Source organism: Pongo pygmaeus, chromosome 12 (assembly GCF_028885625.2).
Source record: "Pongo pygmaeus isolate AG05252 chromosome 12, NHGRI_mPonPyg2-v2.0_pri, whole genome shotgun sequence".
NCBI classification, from domain to species: domain Eukaryota; kingdom Metazoa; phylum Chordata; class Mammalia; order Primates; family Hominidae; genus Pongo; species Pongo pygmaeus.
In genome coordinates, this window is record NC_072385.2 from 4,437,231 (window position 1) to 4,445,636 (window position 8,406).

Sequence of the window (8,406 nt, forward strand, 5' to 3'; positions counted from 1 at the left end):
TGGAATGGAAAGGAGATAAATGAGAAAAGGAATGGAAGGGAGAGGGATGGAATGTTGAATGGAATGTAATCGGATATGAAATGGAATGGAATGAAAGGTGGAATTTAAAGGAATGGATTGGAAAGTAGTATGCAAAGGAATGGAATGTGGAATGGAATATAGAATGGAATGTGGAGTGAAATGTGGAATGGAATGAAATGTGGAATGGAATTGAATGTAAAGGAATGGAATGCAACGACGAATTTGAATGGAATGGAATGTGTAGTGGAATGGAATGATATGTGGAATGGAATGGAATGGAATGCAACGTGGAATGGGATGGAATTGAATGGAGTGGAATATGGAATGGAATGGAATGGAGTGTGGAATGGAATGGAATGGAATGGAATGGAGTGGAATGTGGAACGGAAAGCAATGGAATGTAGAATGTAATGGAATGTAATGTGGACTGGAATGCAATGGAAGGGAATGTGCAATGGAAGTGAACGGAATGTGGAATGGAATTGAATGGAATTTGAAATGGTATGGAATGGAATGTCGAATGGAATGCAAAGGAATGTGGAATGGATATGGATTGGAAAGGAATGGAATGTGGAATGGAATGGAAAGGATTGCAGAATGGAAAGTAATGGATTCGAATGTGGAATAGAATGGAATGGAATGTGTAATGAAATGGAATGGAATGGAATGGAATTTGAGATGAAATGAATGGAATGTGGAATGGAATGGAGTAGAATGTGGAATGGGATAGAAAGGAATCTGGAATGGAATGTTGAATGAAATGGAATGGAATGTGGATGGGAATGTGGAATGGAGTGGAATGGAAAATGGAATAGCATGTGCAATGGAATGTGGAATGGAAAGGAATGGAATGGAATGTAGAATGGAATGTGGACCAGAATGGAATGGAAAGCGGAATGAAAGGTGGAATAGAACTAAATGGAAAAAGGAGTGTAACGTAGGATGGAATGTGGAATGGAATGTGGAAGGGAATGGAAGGGAATATGGAATGGAATGTGCAATGGAATGGATTGTAATGGGGAACGGAATGTGGAATGGTATGGAATGGAACATGGAATGGGACATGGAATGGAACATGGAATGGAACGTGGAATGGAATGTGGAATGGAATGTATAATGGAATGAGGAATGCAATGGAATGTAATGTGGAATGTAATGGAATGGAGTGGAATGTGGAATGGATTGGAATGGAATGAGGAATGGAATGTGGAATGGAATGTGGAGTGGAATTGAGTGGAGTGTGGAATGGAACGGAATGGAATGTGCAATGGAATGGATTGGTACCTGGAATGGAGTGGAATGGAATGTGGAATGGTTTGTGGAATGATATGGAATGGAAGGTGGAATGGAATGTGGAATGGAATAGAATGGAATGTGTAAAGGAACGTGGAATATAACGAGGAATGGAACAGGGAATGGAATGCAGAATGGAATGTGAAATGGAATGAGGAATGGAATGGAATGGAATGTGGAATGGAGTGCAATGGAGTGGAATGTGGAACGGATTGGAATGGAATGAGGAATGGAATGTGGAATTGAATGTGGAATGGAATGGAGTGGAATGTGGAATGGAATGTGGAATGGAATGGAATGGAATGTGGAATGGAATGGAATGGAATGCGGAATGGAATGTCTAATGGAATAGGAAGGATAATGGAATGGAACGTGGAATGGAATAGAATAGAATAGAATGTGGAATGGAATTGAATGGAATGTGGAATGGAATTGAATGGAATGGAAGGAATTTGAAACGGAATGGAATGGAATGCGGAATGGAATGGAATGTAATCTGGAATGGAATGTGGAAAGAATGTGGACTGGAATGGAGTGGAAAGTGAAATGGAATGGAATTGAATGGAATTTGGAATTGAAGGTGGAATGGATTGGAATGAACTTTGGAATGGGATGTAGAATGCAGTGTGGAATGCAATGGAAAGGAATGTGTAATGGAATGTGAAATGGAACGTGGAATGGAACGTGGAATAGAACATGGAATGGAATGGAATGAGGCATGGAATTCAATGGAATGTAGAATGGAATGAAATGGAATGGAGGAGGAGCCAAGATGGCCGAATAGGAACAGCTCCGGTCTACAGCTCCCAGCGCGAGCGACGCAGAAGACGGGTGATTTCTGCATTTCCATCTGAGGTACCGTGTTCATCTCACTAGGGAGTGCCAGACAGTGGGCGCAGGTCAGTGGGTGACCGCACCGTGCGCCAGCCGAAGCAGGGGCGAGGCATTGCCTCACTCGGGAAGCACAAGGGGTCAGGGAGTTCCCCTTCCAGGAGTGACAGACGGCACCTGGAAAATCGGGCCACTCCCACCCGAATACTGTGCTTTTCCGACGGGCTTAGGAAACGGTGCCCCAGGAGAGTATAGCCCGCACCTGGCTCAGAGGGTCCTACGTCCACGGAGTCTCGCTGATTGCTAGCACAGCAGTCTGAGATCAAACAGCAAGTCGGCAGCGAGGCTGGGGGAGGGGCGCCCGCCATTGCCCAGGCTCCCTTAGGTAAACAAAGCAGCCCGGAAGCTTGAACTGGGTGGAGCCCACCACAGCTCAAGGAGGCCTGCCTGCCTCTGTAGGCTCCACCTCTGGGGGCAGGACACAGACAAACAAAAAGACAGCAGTAACCTCTGCAGACTTAAATGTCCCTGTCTGACAGCTGTGAGGAGAGCAGTGGTTCTCCCAGCACGCAGCTGGAGATCTGAGAATGGGCTGACTGCCTCCTCAAGTGGGTCCCTGACCCCTGACCCCCGAGCAGCCTAACTGGGAGGCACCCCCCAGCAGGGGCAGACTGACACCTCACACGGCCGGACAGGTACTCCAACAGACCTGCAGCTGAGGGTTCTGTCTGTTAGAAGGAAAACTAACAGAAAGGACATCCACACCAAAAACCCATCTGTACATCACCATCATCAAAGACCAAAAGTAGATAAAACCACAAAGATGGGGAAAAAACAGAGCAGAAAAACTGGAAACTCTAAAAACCAGAGTACCTCTCCTCCTCCAAAGGAACGCAGTTCCTCACCAGCAACGGAACAAAGCTGGACGGAGAATGACTTTGACGAGCTGAGAGAAGAAGGCTTCAGACGATCAAATTACTCCGAGCTACGGGAGGATATTCAAACCAAAGGCAAAGAAGTTGAAAACTTTGAAAAAAATTTAGAAGAATGTATAACTAGAATAACCAATACAGAGAAGTGCTTAAAGGAGCTGATGGAGCTGAAAACCAAGGCTCGAGAACTACGTGAAGAATGCAGAAGCCTCAGGAGCCGATGCGATCAAATGGAAGAAAGGGTATCAGCCCTGGAAGATGAAATGAATGAAATGAAGCGAGAAGGGAAGTTTAGAGAAAAAAGAATAAAAAGAAACGAGCAAAGCCTCCAAGAAATGTGGGACTATGTGAAAAGACCAAATCTACGTCTGATTGGTGTACCTGAAAGTGACGGGGAGAATGGAACCAAGTTGGAAAACACTCTGCAGGATATTATCCAGGAGAACTTCCCCAATCTAGCAAGGCAGGCCAACATTCAGATTCAGGAAATACAGAGAACGCCACAAAGATACTCCTCGAGAAGAGCAACTCCAAGACACATAATTGTCAGATTCACCAAAGTTGAAATGAAGGAAAAAATGTTAAGGGCAGCCAGAGAGAAAGGTCGGGTTACCATCAAAGGGAAGCCCATCAGACTAACAGCGGATCTCTCGGCAGAAACCCTACAAGCCAGAAGAGAGTGGGGACCAATATTCAACATTCTTAAAGAAAAGAATTTTCAACCCAGAATTTCATATCCTGCCAAACTAAGCTTCATAAGTGAAGGAGAAATAAAATACTTTACAGACAAGCAAATGCTGAGAGATTTTGTCACCACCAGGCCTGCCCTAAAAGAGCTCCTGAAGGAAGCGCTAAACATGGAAAGGCACAACCGGTACCAGCCACTGCAAAATCATACCGAAATGTAAAGAACATCGAGACTAGGAAGAGACTGCATCAACTAACGAGAAAAATATCCAGCTAACATCATAATGACAGGATCAAATTCACACATAACAATATTAACTTTAAATGTAAATGGACTAAATGCTCCAATTAAAAGACACAGACTGGCAAACTGGATAAAGACTCAAGACCCATCAGTGTGCTGTATTCAGGAAACCCATCTCACGTGCAGAGACACACATAGGCTCAAAATAAAAGGATGGAGGAAGATCTACCAAGCAAATGGAAAACAAAAAAAGGCAGGGGTTGCATTCCTAGTCTCTGATAAAACAGACTTTAAACCAACAAAGATCAAAAGAGACAAAGAAGGCCATTACATAATGGTAAAGGGATTAATTCAACAAGAAGAGCTAACTATCCTAAATATATATGCACCCAATACAGGAGCACCCAGATTCATAAAGCAAGTCCTGAGTGACCTACAAAGAGACTTAGACTCCCACACATTAATAATGGGAGACTTTAACACCCCACTATCAACATTAGACAGATCAACGAGACAGAAAGTCAACAAGGATACCCAGGAATTGAACTCAGCTCTGCACCAAGCAGACCTAATAGACATCTACAGAACTCTCCACCCCAAATCAACAGAATATACATTTTTTTCAGCACCACACCACACCTATTCCAAAATTGACCATATACTTGGAAGTAAAGCTCTCCTCAATAAATGTAAAAGAACAGAAATTGTAACAAACTGTCTCTCAGATCACAGTGCAATCAAGCTAGAAGTCAGGATTAAGAATCTCACTCAAAACCGCTCAACTACGTGGAAACTGAACAACCTGCTCCTGAATGACTACTGGGTACATAACGAAATGAAGGCAGAAATAAAGATGTTCTTTGAAACCAACGAGAACCAAGACACAACATACCAGAATCTCTGGGATGCATTCAAAGCAGTGTGTAGAGGGAAATTTATAGCACTAAATGCCCACAAGAGAAAGCAGGAAAGATCCAAAATTGACACCCTAACATCACAATTAAAAGAACTAGAAAAGCAAGAGCAAACACATTCAAAAGCTAGCAGAAGGCAAGAAATAATTAAAATCAGAGCAGAACTGAAGGAAATAGAGACACAAAAAACCCTTCAAAAAATAAATGAAGCCAGGAGCTGGTTTTTTGAAAGGATCAACAAAATTGATAGACCGCTAGCAAGATTAATAAAGAAAAAAAGAGAGAAGAATCAAATAGATGCAATAAAAAATGATAAAGGGGATATCACCACCGATCCCACAGAAATACAAACTACCATCAGAGAATATTACAAACACCTCTATGCAAATAAACTAGAAAATCTAGAAGAAATGGATAAATTCCTCAACACATACACCCTCCCAAGACTAAACCAGGAAGAAGTTGAATCTCTGAATAGACCAATAACAGGAGCTGAAATTGGGGCAATAATCAATAGCTTACCAACCAAAAAAAGTCCAGGTCCAGATGGATTCACAGCCGAATTCTACCAGAAGTACAAGGAGGAGCTGGTACCATTCCTTCTGAAACTATTCCAATCAATAGAAAAAGAGGGAATCCTCCCTAACTCATTTTATGAGGCCAGCATCATCCTGATACCAAAGCCTGGCAGAGACACAACAAAAAAAGAGAATTTTAGACCAATATCCTTGATGAACATTGATGCAAAAATCCTCAATAAAATACTGGCAAATCGAATCCAGCAGCACATCAAAAAGCTTATCCACCATGATCAAGTGGGCTTCATCCCTGGGATGCAAGGCTGGTTCAATATACGCAAATCAATAAATGTAATCCAGCATATAAACAGAACCAAAGACAAAAACCACATGATTATCTCAATAGATGCAGAAAAGGCCTTTGACAAAATTCAACAACCCTTCATGCTAAAAACTCTCAATAAATTAGGAATTGATGGGACGTATCTCAAAATAATAAGAGCTATTTATGACAAACCCACAGCCAATATCATACTGAATGGGCAAAAACTGGAAGCATTCCCTTTGAAAACTGGCACAAGACAGGGATGCCCTCTCTCACCACTTCTATTCAACATAGTGTTGGAAGTTCTGGCCAGGGCAATTAGGCAGGAGAAGGAAATCAACGGTATTCAATTAGGAAAAGAGGAAGTCAAATTGTCCCTGTTTGCAGATGACATGATAGTATATCTAGAAAACCCCATTGTCTCAGCCCAAAATCTCCTTAAGCTGATAAGAAACTTCAGCAAAGTCTCAGGATACAAAACCAATGTGCAAAAATCACAAGCATTCTTATACATCAATAACAGACAAACAGAGAGCCAAATCATGAGTGAACTCCCATTCACAATTGCTTCAAAGAGAATAAAATACCTAGGAATCCAACTTACAAGGGATGTGAAAGACCTCTTCAAGGAGAACTACAAACCACTGCTCAAGGAAATAAAAGAGGATACAAACAAATGGAAGAACATTCCATGCTCATGGGTAGGAAGAATCAATATCATGAAAATGGCCATCATTCCCAAGGTAATTTACAGATTCAATGCCATCCCCATCAAACTACCAATGACTTTCTTCACAGAATTGGAAAAAACTACTTTAAAGTTCATATGGAACCAAAAAAGAGCCCGCATCGCCAAGTCAATCCTAAGCCAAAAGAACAAAGCTGGAGGCATCACACTACCTGACTTCAAACTATACTACAAGGCTACAGTAACCAAAACAGCATGGTACTGGTACCAAAACAGAGATATAGATCAATGGAACAGAACAGAGCCGTCAGAAATAATGCCACATATCTACAAGTATCTGATCTTTGACAAACCTGACAAAAACAAGAAATGGGGAAAGGATTCCCTATTTAATAAATGGTGCTGGGAAAACTGGCTAGCCATATGTAGAAAGCTGAAACTGGATCCCTTCCTTACACCTTATACAAAAATCAATTCAAGATGGATTAAAGACTTAAATGTTAGACCTAAAACCATAAAAACCCTAGAAGAAAACCTAGGCATTACCATTCAGGACATAGGCATGGGCAAGGACTTCATGTCTAAAACACCAAAAGCAATGGCAACAAAAGCCAAAATTGACAAATGGGATCTAATTAAACTCAAGAGCTTCTGCACAGCAAAAGAAACTACCATCAGAGTGAACAGGCAACCTACAAAATGGGAGAAAATTTTCGCAACCTACTCATCTGACAAAGGGCTAATATCCAGAATCTACAATGAACTCCAACAAATTTACAAGAAAAAAACAAACAACCCCATCAAAAAGTGGGCAAAGGACATGAACAGACACTTCTCAAAAGAAGACATTGATGCAGCCAAAAAACACATGAAAAAATGCTCACCATCACTGGCTATCAGAGAAATGCAAATCAAAACCACAATGAGATACCATCTCACACCAGTTAGAATGGCAATCATTAAAAAGTCAGGAAACAACAGGTGCTGGAGAGGATGTGGAGAAATAGGAACACTTTTACACTGTTGGTGGGACTGTAAACTAGTTCAACCCTTGTGGAAGTCAGTGTGGCGATTCCTCAGGGATCTAGAACTAGAAATTCCATTCGACCCAGCCATCCCATTACTGGGTATATACCCAAAGGACTATAAATCATGCTGCTATAAAGACACATGCACACGTATGTTTATTGCCGCATTATTCACAATAGCAAAGACTTGGAACCAACCCAAATGTCCAACAATGATAGACTGGATTAAGAAAATGTGGCACATATACACCATGGAATACTATGCAGCCATAAAAAATGATGAGTTCACGTCCTTTGTAGGGACATGGATGAAATTGGAAATCATCATTCTCAGTAAACTATCGCAAGAACAAAAAACCAAACACTGCATATTCTCACTCATAGGTGGGAATTGAACAATGAGAACACATGGACACAGGAAGGGGAACATCACACTCTGGGGACTGTTGTGGGGTGGGGGGAGAGGGGAGGGGGGAGGGATAGCATTGGGAGATATACCTAATGCTAGATGACGAGTTGGTGGGTGCAGCGCACCAGCATGGCACATGTATACATATGTAACTTACCTGCACATTGTGCACATGTACCATAAAACCTAAAGTATAATAATAATAATAATAAAAGAAAAAAAAAAAAAAAAGAAATGGAATGGAATGGAAAGCGCAATGGATTTGAATGGAATGTGAAATGGAATGTGCAATGGAATGGAATGGAATGTGGCTTGGAATTTAATGGACTGTAGACAGGAATGGAATGGATTGGAATGGAATGTGAAATGGAATGGAACAGAATATTGAATGGAATAGAATGGAATGTGGAATGGAATGGAATGGAAAGAAGAATGGAATGTGGAATGGAAAGGAATGAAATGTGTAATGGAATGGAATGGAATATGGATGGGAATGGAATAGATTGTGGAATATAA